Source organism: Diadema antillarum, unplaced genomic scaffold, assembly GCF_040938485.1.
Source record: "Diadema antillarum isolate AM-2024a unplaced genomic scaffold, OU_Dant_1.0 seq00000821_RagTag, whole genome shotgun sequence".
NCBI classification, from domain to species: Eukaryota; Metazoa; Echinodermata; class Echinoidea; order Diadematoida; family Diadematidae; genus Diadema; species Diadema antillarum.
Window position 1 is genome coordinate 3,418,361 of NW_027271698.1, and position 18,304 is coordinate 3,436,664.

Consider the following 18,304-nt stretch of genomic DNA (forward strand, 5'->3'; position numbering starts at 1 on the left):
ACTGTCCCATTCCTCTGGGGTTGTTGTTTTTTCTGCAATAGCTATTCAAGTTTGCTAAATTTTTATGATGGACTTCCCCAGTAATTATTGGTTGGTTTGATGGAAATTTTTCTCATTGAAAATCTGAAAGATTCAAAGTGTGCTTGGTCCTGCAGTGTCTTTATGCCTGTTGAAGGGTTAGAAGTTTTTCATCATCCCTGTATCTTTTGTCTTATGAAGTTATGTGTTACAGTTTTTTTTTCTTTCCTCACAAAACCTTGTACCGTGCCAACTACAGCTAGTGACATCACATTTGCTCCTGTGACCAAGGACGTAGGCTTAGGGTTGTGATCGGGTTTTGGCTTTAGTTTGATGTGAGGATTAGGATTAGAGTTAGGGTTGTGTTTGTGGGTAGAATTTAGGTTCCGCTTACCGAGCAGATATTTCGTGGGAGCAATTGTCGCAGGAGCAAATGTCATGGAACCACCAACTGCGCTTTAAAGGGATAGTACAGTATTGGTGGAGATGAGAATTGGGCTTTTAAATTTTTGCGAGATACCAAGAAAACACTTATGATATAGCACAGAGCATACCATTTTAAGAGGAATTCAAAGTTTATTTGATGAAAATCGGGTTTGGAATGACTGAAACATCCAAAAACAAAGTAAAACAAAGCAATCGTTACAAAGTGTGGGTCCCACACTTTATTAGAATCGCTCTTTTTTGGATATCTCAGCCATTTCAAAACCAATTTTTATCAAATAAACGCTGAATTCCTTGTAGAATTACATGCTCTTTCATATTTCATAAGAGATTTCTCATTATCTCACCTAAAAATGTTAGAAACCTGAAATTAGGTCTCAACCAGAACTGTACGATCCCATTAAATAATTTACATGTACAGCCCATTTTACCAATGTGAGATTCTATGCACTATCTCCATACTTTTGTACATTGTTCCTTTTTCCTTGCTGTATCAGGGAATAATTTTCCAACTTGAATTTGACTAGCAGTTACAGCTGATGAGTAATATTTCAAATGGTATCCTCTACCTTTCTATGGACAAAAACTGCTACATGTGATGAGATACCAGGAAAATTATTTCCTGTTGTTGATATCTAACAATCATATTGTTATATTTCTTTTAGAAGAAAATATGGGTGCAGTTCTTCCAACTTGAGTATGCACACAGTGTCATACACATCTGATACTGTACCTAAAGCTTCTTGTTGCATGGATACTGATGAGAGAAAATGAATTTGCAAGTTGATTACATTGAACCCACAGTTGGTAGTGACTCTAATTTCGTCAGCAGATGTTTAGAGTAGAGACAAGTGTTTTTCCAGCAGGATTCTCACAATCATTGACTATGAATTAAAATCGTCATGGCCAATATCTAACCAGTCGTGGGCAAAGTAGCAGACATTCCAGCCTTTGACATTTGCTTTCTGTCTGCCAAAGAGCGAATGTCTGGAAGATATGTAAGGCACACTTCGTAGTTTTAATTACAGTGGTTTAAAGAGAATGGTCTACAATGTATTCTACACAGTGTATGTCATTTTGAGAGGAAGTAAGGGACATCTTATGAAGAAAAAAGTTCATATTTAATTCAAAGGATTGGTGACCTGGTGTATGTTTGCCACAAACTTCCATTTACTGTTGTATGGTAAATTTGACTTCCAGACTTGACTAACTTCTATATTTTTTTTTTTGCGAATACAATGTATAGTAAGAGATGGCTCCAACACACAAAGAAATTGCTCAGTATGCAAGGAATGGTTGTTTTCTCATCACAAGCCAAGATGTTATTACTTGGCATTCTCCATACACCATATATTTAGTGAGTACATGTCTGTTTGTTTGTTTGTGTTTGCAGATCTGGGATTATTGACAATTTTGTGAGTAAATAAATTCGTGATTGTGGAGTTGCTTGTTTGTGCAGCATTGGACGATAAACCATATGTGTGCACATCGCATTCATGTCAGCATGATAGTTAAAGGACAAGTTCACCTTCATAGACATGTGGATTGAGTGAATGCAGCAATATTAATAGAACACTTCAGCAAGAGTTTGAGGAAAATCAGACAATCCGTTTAAAAGTTATGAATTTTTGAAGTTTCTGCTTAGTCACTGCTGGATGAGAAGACTACAACAGCTTATAGTTGTGATGTCACATGAGTACAACGATATAAAGAAAATATAAGGACAATTCAAGATATTTTCACTTTTCTCCCATAATAAAGGAACACTTGGCTTCCTTCTTTCAGAAGGCAAGGGGAATAATATTACCCTTAACATATGTCAATGACGAGTCGAGGAAATGAACACTTTTTTCAAAAAGTAAAATTTTGTGAAATTCTCTTTATATTTTCGTTATATCGTTGTACGCATGTGACATCATACACTCTAGTAGTCTTCTCATCCAGCCATGACTGTGCAGATACTTTAAAAATTCATAACTTTTGAACGGATTGTCGGATTTTCCTCAAACTTTCACTGATGTGTTCTACTAATATTGCTGCATTCACTCAATCCACATGTATATGAAGGTGAACTTGTCCTTTAATATTATCACGTGCTGTTAAATTCATGAATAACATACAACCTGCAAAGTTCGCAAAACATTTATATGTATGCAGTATATGCTAGTTTGATGCGGTCCATGAGAAATTTACACAAGGGCTATTCACACTGACAATAGGGTGTGACATTTTTGTGAGAGTTATGAAGCAACAGAGCCAGAAACCACTTGAAACATTCACAGAAAAGTCACATGTATGTGAGAGTGATTTTTCTAGCTGTCACTGTTTGCAGCATGATTTTTGACTGTGATTAGAAAACTCATGGTTTTTGTCACATACCTCCCACTCATGACTTCCTCTGGGCCGTATGGGATGTATTCAGCTTGCTGGCCGAGCTTTTCTATCTCAGTCGCCCACAGTAGACTGCTAAGCCAATGGCGCATTCATGTGCAGTATTGTGGTTTCAACTAGTGATTTTCCTCTGCTTGGTGCCATATCATGGTATTGTGACATTTCTCTGCAGTATGAATATTAAATATTAAAATTCACTATCTTTTTTTCCTGCAATATCTCCGAAAGATAGTGGGCATATTGCAGAGGAATGTTTTTATCTGTCTCCAGAATACTGGTATACATTTTGTAGACCATGACATGGCTAGCATACATTTGTTTGTTTGTTGTTTTTTTTTTTTCTGGGACACCAATATAAAGATTCCACAAGTTGTTTTCAGATGAGATTTACCTCAATTTGTAGAAGGAGGAAAATATGCCTCAGATTTAAAATTTCTAGTCTTGTGATGCATAGCTTATTAGTTTTGCATAATTCTTAAGTTTAATATGGTCCACTATAGATTGTTCCTCTTCACTGGGTAGAAAAGCTCTCTCTAGTCTCGTCATATTTGCTTTTAATCAGCTCATCAAGAAATAATGACCCTGAAGATTTGTAGTCCTTGAGAATAACAAGGAATTCATTGTAATTTCTATCAAATTTTGTTGAAAGTAATTGTTGGTCTTATCAGGGCTGCACACTGACCCATTTTTTCTACTGGTCTGACCTGTCTGGGGGACCAGTAGGTATACCCAGTTTTTCCATATTTTATTGGTCCACTCCCAAAAAAGTTACTGGTCCGACAGTGACTTTTACTTGTCGGGGACCGTCAGACCAGTGCCAGTGTGCAGCATTGCATGTAAAATCGGGGATCGACACTTAAAGGACAAGTTCACCTTCATAAACATAAGGAATGAGAGAATGTGGCAATATTAGTAAAACACATCATTGAAAGTTTGAGGAAAATCAGACAATCCGTTCAAAAGTTATGAATTTTTGAAGTTTTTGTGCAGTACCCGCTGGATGAGAAGACTACTGCAGTGTATGAATAACTTAGATGTCACATGCGTACAACAATATAAGGAAAATATAAAGAGAATTTCACAAAATTCCGTCTTTTGAAAAAAGTACACATTCCCCTGACTCGTTACCGATAAATGTTATGGGTAATATTATTCCCCCTGCCTTTAGAAAGAGGCAAGTCAATTGCTCTTTTATTATGCGAAGAAAGTGAAAATATGTTGAATTTTCTTTTATATTTTCTTTATACTGTTGTACGCATATGACTCACAAGCTGTAGTAGTCTCCTCATCCAGCGGTTCCAACACAAAAATTTAAAAAATTCATAACTTTTGCATCGATTGTCCAATTTTCCTCAAACTTTCACTGATGTGTTCTACTAATATTGTTGCATTTTCTCAATCCTTATGTTTATGAAGGTGAACTTGTCCTTTAACTCTTTTGTCTAGTGACCTGTTCGGCCCACTAAAAATCTTTAAATCTGACATTTTGGTAGCCTGAAAAAGTAATGTAATGGCTGAAAATAAAAGCAATAGTAACAATCCATTGTGAATCCTAGTTGCCCAATTGGGCCACCAAAAGATAAATTTGGTGGCCAGACACCAATTTTTAGTGGCCCTGGGCCACCAGGCCACCGCTAATGTCCATCCCTGATATTGATTAAATGAGAAATAAAAATGTTATAAAAGATGACGTCATAGCTAAGTATTTCAAGGCATAATGTCTATTGCTAGAAGTGATTTCTGCATGCTTGGGCACCTCTTCTGCTATCATTAAATGTGATCACTGCAATAACATGACATTTGCTCCTGTGACAATATTTCCGGTCTTATTTCCTCCAAAGATTTAGGGTTAGGGTTAGGGTTTTAGGTCTAGTCTGGTGTGAGGATTAGGATTAGGGTTAGGGTTACAGGTATGTTTGTGGGTAGAATTTATGTTTGGCTTAGCGTGCAGATATTTCTTGGGAGCAAATGTCACGGAACCGATTACCGCATGGCATGATATACACACGTACGTAGGCCAAGGGATAACTGTCGGTAAACTGTTGACCTATGACTGTAGTTCCCCACACCACAGCAATCTAATGTTTCCTTTGACTTAAAGGCGTGAAGACCAGGGGGGGGGGGCATTTCATGAAGTGTTTTGTCAGATATTTTTTCTGACAAACTGTTATAAGCTACAGCTGTACATAAATTCTTGTATCAGATTGGTTGAGAGCAAATATGTCTGAAAAACTTTCCAACAGAACGCTTCATGAAATGTTCCCTGGTATTCAGAAGGGTGCTGTTGGATGACGTGATGATCACCGCCATCTTCATTACAAAGATCAACGATGGAAGCTAGTTAGACATCTGTCAATCAAAGTATATCTCCTCATGTATTGCATGCACTCTCCTTTCTACGGGGTAGATAGTTGTTCATGATCTGCTCACATGTGTTTACATCCTGAATCAAGGCACAAACTGAGATTGACATTGAATTATTTCTACCGTTAATTTTTTGACATACCAGTACTCACCAAAGGAATTGGTTTTATTTGTATGTTTGGAACATGGCAGATGTGTCCATGCAGCAGCAGGTACTGACCAAGATTCAGATTGGAGTGAATTGCCTCCTACAAATTTAGTATCAGGTAAATTTGTGATGTGGTACATGTACGTATGTATAATGCTGGAGTGGATTGGGTTTGGTTGTGTGTTACATTGTAGCTATTGCTCTAGTTAAATATACATATGTACCATGCTCTGGCCATCATTGCCAAGGTCAGAGACTTGCAAGCCAAATTGGGCTACTTGTATGATGATGGCGTATATACCAACATTTCGATTTGAGAAAGTGGTAGAATCCAGCTGGGAGGGTTTGGGAGGGGGCTTGCCCCCCACCCAGAACAGGGAAAACTTGAAATTTGAAAGGTATAGAGCTGCATTTTGTGTTATGTATTGGGTAATTCCGTGAAGTTGGGACACAAAGTGTGACATTTTAGCATAACTCGATACTAATTATGCTATTGTTTATAGGCTTTACATTTGTATTGAGACCATGTACATTTTCCTGGAAATTTTGTGCCATTCAGACTCAATTTTGATGAAGTTATCAAAACGATATGTAACGGTGTCCTGTAGCATCGTGACGTGTCCGTGTAGCATCGTGATAGTTAAAATCTGGTCCTAAAAGACAAATTAATGCAATTAGCTTGACCAAAATTTGATATAATATGCATAATTACTGGATTAGTCAGATAGCTAAATATCTTAACTCTCCTTTCCACAGTTTTACTTTTACAAGAAAATTACACAATGTGTCACTATGCTACGCAGTGTCCACCAAATGTCACAAAAAAGGACACCGCATAGCATCGTGATACATTTTGTAATTTTCTTTTAAAATTAAAACTGTGTACAGGAAATTTGAGATATTTGTATTTAGCTATCTCATTCATATCTTGTAAATATGCATATTGCATCATGTTTTGGTCAAGCTAATTGCCATAATTTGTCTCTAGGACCAAATTTTAAAATACCATGATGCTACATGGACACGTCACGATGCTACAGGACACTGTTACATATTGTTTAATAACTTCATCAAAATTGAGTCTGAATGGCACAAAATTTCCAGGAAAATGTGTGGCCTCAATGCAAATGTAAAGCCTACAAACAATAAATGTATAGCATAATTAATATTGAGTTATGCTGAAATGTATTTTTTAAATATCACGATGCTACATGGACACTGCCCCAACTTCATGGAATTACTCACATGTATCTAGGTCCTACCTTTGTATTTTAATGATTATCAATTGATGAGGTGATAATTTAGATACGCAGTCGATTTTGCAACAATGTATGACCAGAAAATTACAATGTGCATACTACAGACACATGTATGTGTCACAGACATGGCCATATGCAGAAAAAAAATTTCTAAGGGGCAAGAATTATTATGTTGATTTTTTTTTTTTTCCGGGAAGGGGGGGGGGGGGGGGTGGGAGTGGGTAGACATACCTGGAATAGGTGACTGAAATCTCTCAAAAGTGGTAGTTTGTCGCCAAAAGCGGTAGCCCATCACCAAAAGCAATAGAGATGGTAAGTATGAGATGGGTCATCACAAAAAATATTTCACCTTCCTGCCCAAATAGCTACAAGTATGGGCAAGAGCACTGCCATGTTTTGAACAGGTACAGTACATTAGGTGACTGTTCATTTGACTTGCCCAAGAAAGTCTCAACTTGCCCCGGAGCAAGTGGGCAAGTACATGTTGTAACCATCATGCATGACTTTTAAAACATTATTGCAGAAATATTACTCTTGCTGGCGTGGGGCAAGTAGGCAAGTTGTTTGACTTATTGTCAGTTATTGGTGCCATTTTTATTCTTTGTTATTAGTATTTATTAAATTGCAAATATCATATCATTGCATATCAAGCATACAGAATTCGCATCTACATCTGAAGGGTATAAGATGCTCTTGAGGGATTCTACCAGTCTTGAGACAAAGTCAAGGGTTTTCAAACCTTCTTGAAGGGGCATTTCAAACCCCTGGTTTGGATATCTTATTATTATTATTTTTCTTTGAACAACAAAAGTCATCATCTGTGATATCATTCTAAAACCCTTGTGCATACTGTATCTCACATTGTTATGTCTTTAGCTTGTTGGTGTAGGTGTGTTTAATGTTCAGGTTTTTGTGTCTGGTCTTTTCTATTCAGCACTGTTTCTGTACACTCTGACTACAGTCGTGAGTAGTCTACATAAGATGTTAACTTACTGTGTTATTTGTTGATAGCAAGAATGAACATGTGCAATTTGAAGAAATTATAAACCTTCTGAATAGACAGCTATAAACAGGGATACCTAGAGTAGACTGAATGTAAATACCTGCCTGTAATCATGAAGAGAGTTTTTGAGTTTTAGCCATTTTTTAATGATGAACATAAGGGAAGAAATGTACAAAGCCACCTGAACACTGAAAGAGAAATGAAGTAGCGATAGTTCTGGATGCAAAATATCCAAGAATGTTGGTGTTAATCTTACATGTACTGTAAATGCAATGGATGTATGTATGTAAACTGATTTTAACCTTCTTGATACCAGTGCCACAGAATGCTGCTGTAATTAAACATGATGACCTTGGATGTTGCTGCTATTGGGTTATAAAAGTAGGCACAGTGAGATGTTCAGCATCAATGTGACGTGGAGACCACACAGAAATACACCAAGAGCCTTTCCTGGTGGGGATGAACTGTAATAGACACATGTCTGTAGAGTGTGTGAGTGGCTTGTTGGAGTGCCCGAGTGTAGGTAGACATTAAAACCCTGCACATGGCACAGCGTGTGCACAGTGAGTGATATACACACTGTCTATACATGTAGCAAATATTAAAGGCATTATTCACCATTTGCAGATGAAACAAAAACCCAGCTTTAGTGCTTGAAAATATAGTTCTGAAATGGGAGTTTGGGGTAGAAACAACCAGTGTAAAAAGTTAATCAGTATATTCAATGTTAAGTATTGTAATATACAAAATGTAAACAATAGTTATAATGAAATTGCTTCTAGACTGAACTGTCTACAGTTATGGTTTAGCAAAAAAACAAAAACAAAAACAAAAACAGTTGTATCTCCTTATATTTTAGGCTTAATCCCAAAATTTTTATATGGTAGGATGTTTTGTGATACAAATGACCTACACATATGCATCAAATGTGATAAGTCAAACATTTTTTAGACCACTTCTTCCAATGGTAAACAGTACAATGTACCTTTAAAACTTGCTGGATGCAATAGCTAGGGTTTGCATAATAAAGCATGTAATGTACCATGCACTCTTGGACTCACTAAGTACATGTACATGACAACAATTGCAACTTGACTTGATTGCAGTTGCCATGATAGCAACTTAGCAAGCAATCAATCATAATTTGTTGATTTCCATTTTTCTGTGGGAACTGCAGTTATTGTATTTCTTTTTTGATAAACCCCCGTATGAATCTGCCCAGACCATTTGTTGCTGTTTGATGCATACAGATACCCAACCATAGCAACTTTCATTACATTTACTGTATACAATGTAATGTTGTACAAGTACATGCTACCATGACAACATCTTGGCAGCAACTAATCATATGCAATCATTTTAGTCATTACCATGGTACAATAATACCCGTAAAAAACATGTTCTCATACACTTGTACCAAGATGCATTTGTTCTTATTTATTTTGGGTGGTTGTAAGTCAAGTTTTGCTGTATATTTATACAAGAGCTGAATATGTAAGATTTTTGTCATTTCTGTATTTATGAAATAAATAAAAAATTGTAGAGCATGACATCATCAACTTGATAATTTGAATATTCATGATGACTGGTCAAGACATGTTTTCCGAAAAAATGTAAAATTTCAAAATATCATATCTTCCTTATTTCTTATCTAATTTTTATTATTTTTGTATCATTCTGTAGGGATTTTTTTTTTTTTTTTTTTTATTTATTTTTGGGGTGGATTTCCTCTCTATTGTCCTAATTTGGACTGGCTATTGTGAAATTCAAGAAGAAGTCTTTTCTGTCAAATCTTGGAAGAAGAATTTCAGCTTCTGGTAACTTGAATACTGGTTAAAATCAGTACCTTTGTAATGCTTTTCTCTTAGTCTGCCCTTGTGTTGTGTAAATTTGTTTGTTTGTTTGTCAGGTTTTTCCCTGTAGAATAGTCTTAGAAACTTGGGAGCTGTTGTGACTCACCAGGACCAGCGATTGTAATTTAGTAAATTGAAAAGTTGCAATTTGAATTTTGGAGAAAGTGATATACTGTCTCGATACTATTCTTTTTGTTGGTGTCATTTTCTTCTTTTTTTCTACTTGTATGTGTGTGTGTGATTTGTTCATCAGGCATACAAGACTCAAATCAATTTTACAATGACCTATGACCTTGGATACAATTTCCTTCCTTTTCTTCTAAATTGTCCTTGAGGGAAAAGGAATCAAGTAGTAGGTTGCACAAGAAATGAGGTGGAGGGGGTGGGCAGGGGTATACATTTTGACTTTTCTGTTAATCTAGAGTCACCCCCAAAACAAATTTATTTTCTAAGCCTTCTACCAGTTCTGCACAGGTAGCTTAGTTACATGTGTATTTGTGTAGAAGCATCACATTCCTAAATCTGTCATACAGTTTCCCAATTCGGTAATCATGTTGAAATGTGCATATTCTTCTTGTTTGCCGTGTTTTGTTTTTGTTTTTTTCTTTGTTTGGTGGGGGGGGGGGGGGGACTACATGTAAAACATAAAAGACGTGTGAGAAAAGATCATTACTTCAGTAGAAAGCAAGTCATACTTATAGTGCTGAAAATCATCCGTTGTCACACTAACCATGATTAAAACTTTTTATCTGTATAATTAGGTATCTGGATGATGTTGAAGCGCTAGAATGAATGAAAAGGATATGCACAAAAACTACATTTTAACTTGGCTGTATGTAAAAGCAGTTTACAACATGTTGTAGTGTACAGTAATAGTAATACTAGCAGTAACTGAGCGATACCATCAGTTGTTCACATTTTACTTACTGCTGTGGTGGAGGCAATTAGCAGACCACAATGCTTGTTTAGATCTATACAAGGTGGACACTGTATGTTCGTGTGAAAAGTATTCCCAGAGTTACCTTGAGCGATATCATCGGCAATCTGTTTTTGAACGAGGTCTATGTTGTTTTTTAAAGAATGGTCAAGAGAGAGTCAAAGGGATTGTATAGTTTTAGTTGAGACCTAATTTCAGGTTTCTAACAGTTTTTGTGAGATAATGAGAGACCTCTTATGAAATATGTGAAAGAGAATGTAATTCCATGAGGAATTCAACGTTTATTTGATGAAAATTGGTTTTGAAATGGGTGAGATATCCAAAACAGAGTGATTCTAATAAGTGTGGGACCCACACTTTATCACGATCGCTTTGTTTTACTTTGTTTTTGGATGTTTCAGTCATTCCAAACCCGATTTTCATCAAATAAACTTTGAATTCCTCTTAAAATGGTATGCTCTGTACTATTTCATAAGTGTTTTCTTGGTATCTCACAAAAAGTTAAAAGCCCAATTCTCATCTCCACTAATACTGTACCATCCCTTTAAGCTATGCAGTGGTCCTAATGGTCAGTGTACAGTACAATACATTAAAACTCTCCTTTTACTTTTTGTGGCTTTAGTTTTAACCCTTTCTATGCCAGGGACTGTGGACAGTGTGTACATGCTATGGGGGTGTCTGTGCTAATCACCACTCAAAGCACACAAGCGTTAATCGGATGGGAGCATCTGTTGCTGCCAAGCAATTTGCATTTTTATGTAACCAAAGTTTGATAGCATGTGCTTTTAGTTGTATGCACTGTATAGAGAGGAAACCAATAGAAAGGACCTGTCTGAAGTGTTAAAAATCATAAGAACAAAAGGCGGAATATGACAAACATGTATAGCTTACCATTCCAGATTGGATGAAATCATGTATGAATCCTGATATCTAAGGAAGGAAAAAGTAAAAAAGGCAAAGAGTACAAATATTCTGTATTAACTTCTTTCAACAGATACACAAGTCCCAATATCATGGAATAGAAGCTTCTTATTTTATTTCTTGTAAATGGAACTAGCAGACAAATTATGAGATGTTATTATGTTTGTGGAAAATATTCTTTTGCTAGGACTCCTGTTCTTCGCTAGGCAATACTGGCTGCAGAACAAGGAGTTATGAAGTTGAATTGTACAGTACAGGGTACAGAAGGAATTGTAATTCATTTCTCAGTCAGTCATCAATATACTATGTATGATTCATGCTGCAATGTTTTCTCTAGGCAAAAGAATGTTTACTTTCAGATGCCATAAGATTGCCTGTGGGTGTCTTGTTATTTAAAATTCCATCCAAGAATAATGCTTCTTGCCCTTATGAAAGCACAGTGCATTTTCTGAGTCTTACCTGAAGAAAGGAATAAACATTAACCCCCTGCATACCTCTGTTTATTTTCAGTTTTAGCCAAGTTCAATTGCAGATGCGAACTTGGCATGGAATTGGTTAAAAAGAATCCTGGCAACTTAGTGCAGGGAGCATAATGTATCCTCCAGCAATAATTGAAGAAATTGGAACATTGGTTGCTTGTGACATTTTATTTACTCACTTCTTTGTGTGTGGTACAGTTACAAAATTTGGGTTGCATGCGTTATTGGGGGCAAAATTGACAATATATCTGAAAGTTACATCTCACTGATAATTTCAAAGGATGAAAAATATTCAGCAATGCATATAGGCTACATACAAATGTAGTGATTGAAACAAAATCAGGGGAAGTATAAAATAAGATTTATTTTTTCTTCTCAGAAAGTTTTTTTTTTTCTCTACTGTACTCAAGGATGAACAAAACTTTAAATATCATTCATAAATATTTTGAATTATTAAATTATTAAAACCTAATTTGTATTTTTATGCTGGATGCCCCTTAATCTACCAATACAAATGTATTCTGTAATATTTTATTTTCACACAGTTTGGTCATACCTTGTATTACTTTGGTCTTATCAGCTAAAATATGTTTATTGAAAATTTATTTAAGCCTGATGCATGTTGACATCTGTGTCAATGTAGTTTTAATTTATTGTTTCCAGTTTTATAGACAGTCATATTGTACATAATGTATCTTCAGAGTAACTCATACAAAATGTGATGAAGATGATAATCTACGGGCCACTGTCACATCTCTTTTGCTTTCATCTTTACCGACCAGTGCCGATCATAGCCATCAAAGTGATCTACTCCTTGTCAGTCATGCTTTGTCACTTTGGTCAAGTCCTGATTGGTCAATTTCAAATAGCAATTGCCTTTTTTCTTTTCTTTTTTCTTTATTTTTTGCCGTGAAAGCAACCATTTTCAGAATGTATGTGTTACAAACCCCCAAATTACACATTTTCAATCTGCATTACTTTGTTATGCAAGTCCAGATACTGTAAAACGAGGAATGTTCACTTGCATTTTAATTTCGCGAATTTTGCGAGCGCCAAGATTCGTGCAAATAAAATGCACGCAAAAGTTCTTGTCTACACTGTATGCATTGAATGCCAGTGGCAATTAGCGAACATTTCATGCCACGAAAAAGGCCGTCAGCTCCAAATCGCGAAAATTTCATGCCGGGAATATATCATGTTTTACAGTTTTAGTAGTGACTTTCTTGGACGTCAAAAACCAGTGAAATAAAGGGAACTTCAGTGACCATTCAAATCATCAAATATGAAAGCTTGGTTACACTCTGTCAGATTGAAAATGGCAAGAATTGTGATTTTACATATAGTGTGCAGACTTTTATGATAATGCACATTATACCACCATTTCTGTGGGTGAAAGTGAAGCCAAAGGAATTATTACATGTGTGCTGGAGTCACACTGTATGATATGCTAGTATAGCCAATCCATGGAATGTCTCCTTCATCCCTGGTATTTTTATCTTCTCACACCCATGTTGTCCAACAATCTCTTTTCATTTCTCATCTCCCATCCCCGTGTTGTCCAGATGGATCTTTTTTTTTTTCCTTCGATGCCACATAGATTACTCTTCCCTTCCATACTTGCTGTGAGAACACAACGTCTCTTTACTGCACAGAAAAGGTCAAGCAAGAGAAGGGGTGGGGTGGAGGCACATTGCCAGTTGAAAACAAGAAGGCCTGTAAGGCTGTACAAAGTGGATGGGAATTGTGCCCTTTTACTTCTGGCAGAAAAAGTCAATATGTCAATACCTGGGATGCTGATTTTGTGTTTCAGTTTCAGAATTAATTTTGTTGGGAAATATAGTAGAGACATATAATGTGGGAAGTATATAAAAATATGCAAAAATATAGTAAGGACCACGAATTTAACAATTCTTCATGCAAAAATGTCACCATATACTGGACTGATAGTGCAGTAGAGCACTGCCGATTCAACTATCAAAGAACAAGAAGTTCAGGGCTCAGTTTTTCATGCTTGACAGTGCATCTAGTTCCGTGTTGATTACTCTGAATTTTAGTGTACGTACAGGCCACTTACATCAATATATTCCTATATATTCCTGATATATATTCTTATATATTCCTATATATTCCTGATATATTCCTATATATGTATAGGAATATATCAGTTTTTCATTGGATGTCTGTTGAAAAGGACATAAAATAAACCATTGCCTCTTTTCCTCACAGCTCCAGGTGGTCTCCAGAAAGGCTAGCTCCACAATGATAAATATAACATCTTGAAAATGTCATGTAAGCCTCTACATCCTTGCTGATAAAAAAGAAAAAAGAAAGAAGAAAAAAAGAATGCGGGATGCTAGGTGAAGATCACCTCCCAGTATTTTCACATTTTCATGCTTTTGCTTTGTGAAAGTAGATCCATAATTTTCTCTTCTCTTTTCTCCTCTGTATATATTTGTTTCTTTCGTTTCTTCTCTCTCTCTCTCTTTCTGTCTTTTCTCTTGTCGCTCATTTTTACAGGTCACAGTTTCATGGTTGCTGTTGAGCACTGCATTGCAAATTCTGAGTGTTCAACTTTACATATATCCAAAAAGTAGAATAATGCAAACTCTCATCTGAGAAGAGAAAGAGAATAACAAGAAGAGATATTGTGCATACATAGTTAAGGAAAAAGTTGCAGCTGGATGCCGTAATATTCGTCCATTATTAGGTGATCCGAGTATCCTTCGGATCACCTTCTGTATCTGTACGGATTCTTTCTTCTTCTTTGTTTCTTTATTTCTCCGCAAAAGTTGTGCAGAGGTTAGCTCAGAAAGTCCGCTGCCTATCAATTTCAAAATTATACCATGTATGCATCATGTCCCAAAGACGACAAATCTAATGTATCATTGTGATCAGTCGACCGTGACGTCACTATGACGTCATTATATGAAAACACATTCTCAATCATATCTCATTAATGGAATGAAATTTTTCAATGAAATTTACGTCACATATATCTAAAATTATGCGCACTCTACTCATGTTCTCAAAATTCATATTTTCTCTTAAAACGTGCGCGTACGCGCGCGTTGAAATATTTGTATGCTCCAATTGAGCTCAAAATTTTTTTGCACACGTTTCAGACCATTTTGATCATTTTTTGAAAAATTGAAAAAATCGGACGGACGCGTACGCGCGCGCGCATATACGCACGCACAGCTCATGTGCAATTGAAATTTCCAGTTTTTTCACTTTGATCGGATGTCTGAAATGTTAAGGAATATTTATACCAAGTTTCAAATCAATGCGACTCAATATGACGTCATACGGGCCCGTCAAAGTTGAAATTCCGCGCGGCGCGTCAATGGCGATATACAGTGCAACTATGCTAAAAAACTGCTAATTTTAAATTTGATTTTACTCGTCAGGATGGACGGTGACCCCCCATTTTCTTTACATATTTTAAAACCTGATGAGTTGTACATGTCATTTCATGGGGTGGCAATGCTGACAAAATGATTAAAAGATAGCAAATTTCTTAATAAAGTAAAAAAAGTAAATTTTCAAAATGACGTCATCAAATATCAAGTTCATTCGAGCGTATCTCACTAGTCCTTTGTCAATTTTCACCCAGATTTCAGTATGTTGTACCTTATTTAATGTTCTTTCAAACATAAAATTACAAAGTTTTGATTGGATAACGGTATCACCTCGTAAAAATGGATTGAAAGTAACCTTGTCAAATTTGACCAGTTTACGTGTTATCTCTATGGGAGTGCAGTTTTTCTGGAAATGAAAATTGACATGACTATCTTTATCGAGCACTAGCTCACTTACCCTTCGGTAAATTTCTCCCAGATTTTGATATGTTGTAGCTGAGACTTTACGCTACCGTAAGTGTGCCCTTCGTTTTTTCATACGATGTCGGGATCACGTCAAAAATTTTGGTTGAAATTCAGACTTATCTTCGCTGTATTGAGATATTTCTTTCTTTCTGCAACTTTCTTTGCAATAACTCAAGAAAAACACGCCCTATCACTTCTATATTTTGCACATGTTTAGTTCATGTCACGTACATTATTTCATAAAATAACAACTACTTGATCGGACACCATCTTGGGTATGTAAATTAGGGTCAAAGGTCATAAGTGTTTCATCCTGTATCTTAGTGAATACATGTCCTATCTTTCCCATATTTTGCAAACGCAAAGACCATGTTACAAGGATCATTTCACAAGATAACCACTTTTTACTCAGATGCCATCTTGTCTGTGCAAATTGAGGTCAAAGGTCATATGTACTTCTTTTTGTATCTTCGTTATGACGTGTTATCTCTATGGGAGGGAATTTTTTTTAATGTGAAAATTGACATGATTGTCTTTATCGAGCACTAGCTCACTTATCCTTCGGTGAATTTCTCCCAGATTTTAATATGTTGTAGCTGAGACTTTGCGCTATCGTTAAATTTCATTTCGTTTTTTCATACGATGTCGGGATCACGATAAAAAACTTGGTTGAAATTAAAGCTTATCTTCTATGTATTGAGATATTTCTTTCTTTCTGCAACTTTCTTTGCAATAACTCAAGAAAAACACGCCCTATCACCCCCATATTCTGCACATGTTTAGTTCATGTCACGTACATTATTTCATAAAATGTGACAGTGCACCTCAAAACGAACATAAAGTCGCACACACTGATTTTGCGTGAGGACTGAAAATAAGTGAAATGGGTCAACCTAGCCAAACTTGACTTTTTCATATTTTCTTAAAGAGCGGGTCTTCTTTTACATTATGCTAAAATTTGGTATCATAAAACGGGCAGGAAAGTGTGTTTTTTTAGCAGTTTATCTCGAACATTTTTGGTAGAATAGTGTGATTAGGTGTGTCTTTAGAACCCCTTTTTCATTTCTGAAAAAACCTTATCCACACTCTTCACTTTCAACTCTATAAATTTTGAAAGGATAGTGCTACTGCTTTGAAAGTTGGCATTAATTATGGACAGAATGTGTTAATGAGGCATGCTTAATTTCACTTTAATCTGATAATCCCTTCATTGTCGTTACTCTGGTGGTTTACTTCCTGTTTTTTGTCCCATTCATTGCACAGCCAGCAAAGTTTGGTAAAGATTAAGCGCTTGAATAGGCACTGTACTTCAGAGCCTCTTTTCTCAGTTCACACTTATCATGAGTTTGTGCTTTCTTTCCAATATTTAGATAGGTTAGGAGAGTCCATTTGATTTGAGTTATACATCATTTTAAAGCTTAAAGTCTGCTCTTTCAGAATATTGTCTTAACTAAAAATTCATGTCTGGCGACTTTTTGTTTGTTTTGAGGTGCAGGGTCACAAATAACAACTACTTGATCGGACAACATCTTGGGTATGTAAATTAGGGTCAAAGGTCATAAATGTTTCATCTTGTATCTTGGCGAATACCTGTCCTATCTTTCCCATATTTTGCACACGTATAGACGATGTCGCAAGAATCATTTCACAAAATAACCACTTTTTCCTCAGATGCCATCTTGGGAGTGTAAAGGTGGGTCAAAGGTCATATGTATTTGTTGTTGTATTCGTTATCTAGTGTATACGGAATTTGGTACCAAAGATGGCAGATATGACTCCCTTTTCTAAACGAGAATTCAAACATCACACGGCCAACGTTTTTAGCAACAGACGAAACCTGTATGGTCATGCCTATTGCGATCAGGACTCGAATCATTGATGAAAAAAAAAATCGGATCACCTTAATTTGTCAGTAATGACAAATTACAATCTGTAGTTATGTTTTGCTATCATATTTTGTACGATATGCTGAATATTTCGCAATGTTTATATTTTTACGAAATTTTGCGAATCGTATGCTATTTGCAAATTTAAAAACACAAGAAAATATTAACTCTGATCCCAGCATGAGTGTAACATGCACACATACATTTCTGTAATCAGTACTGTACTCCACAATTGCAAATTTATCATTTGGCAAATTGTTAGGAAGTCCTGATTTGCGAAAATTTAGACTTGCTAAAATATATGGCATATACAAGTATATTAAGCATCTGTCCATCAACGCTTCACCAGGGCCCCGTTTCATAAAAAGTTGATATGATAACAACTCTTGCTGGAATGTCATTTGTCATGGTAACGACATGAATGCAGCTTCCTGATTGGCTGTTGCTGTAGGAAGTTGTCATTCCAGCAAGAGTTGACATCCTAACATCTTTTATGAAATGGGGCCCTGAGATACCAGCTGTTACCTTTTTTTTACAGTATTTACATGTAGTACTGTTTTTATTTTGCCCAAAATACTGCTAGCTTCATGGAAAATACTGTTTTTCCCCCAAATTTTAGTACTACACATGTCTATTGCAGGAAAGGTGAAAATACTGTTTTTCACCAAAAATGCACTTTTTCAGCCATCAGAATACTCCAATGACATTTACAAGGCTGGCATCCCAGATTCACTACTTCTCTGCTATACAACAAACATGTGGACCGTGTGCATCTAC

At 36.1% G+C, this 18,304-nt stretch overlaps 1 protein-coding gene across 1 annotated transcript in view; it reads left to right on the forward strand.

The window, feature by feature from the left end:
• The window catches only part of LOC139739854 (LIM domain-binding protein 2-like), a 101,307-nt gene that overhangs the window by 2,505 nt on the left and 80,498 nt on the right, over positions 1-18,304 (forward strand).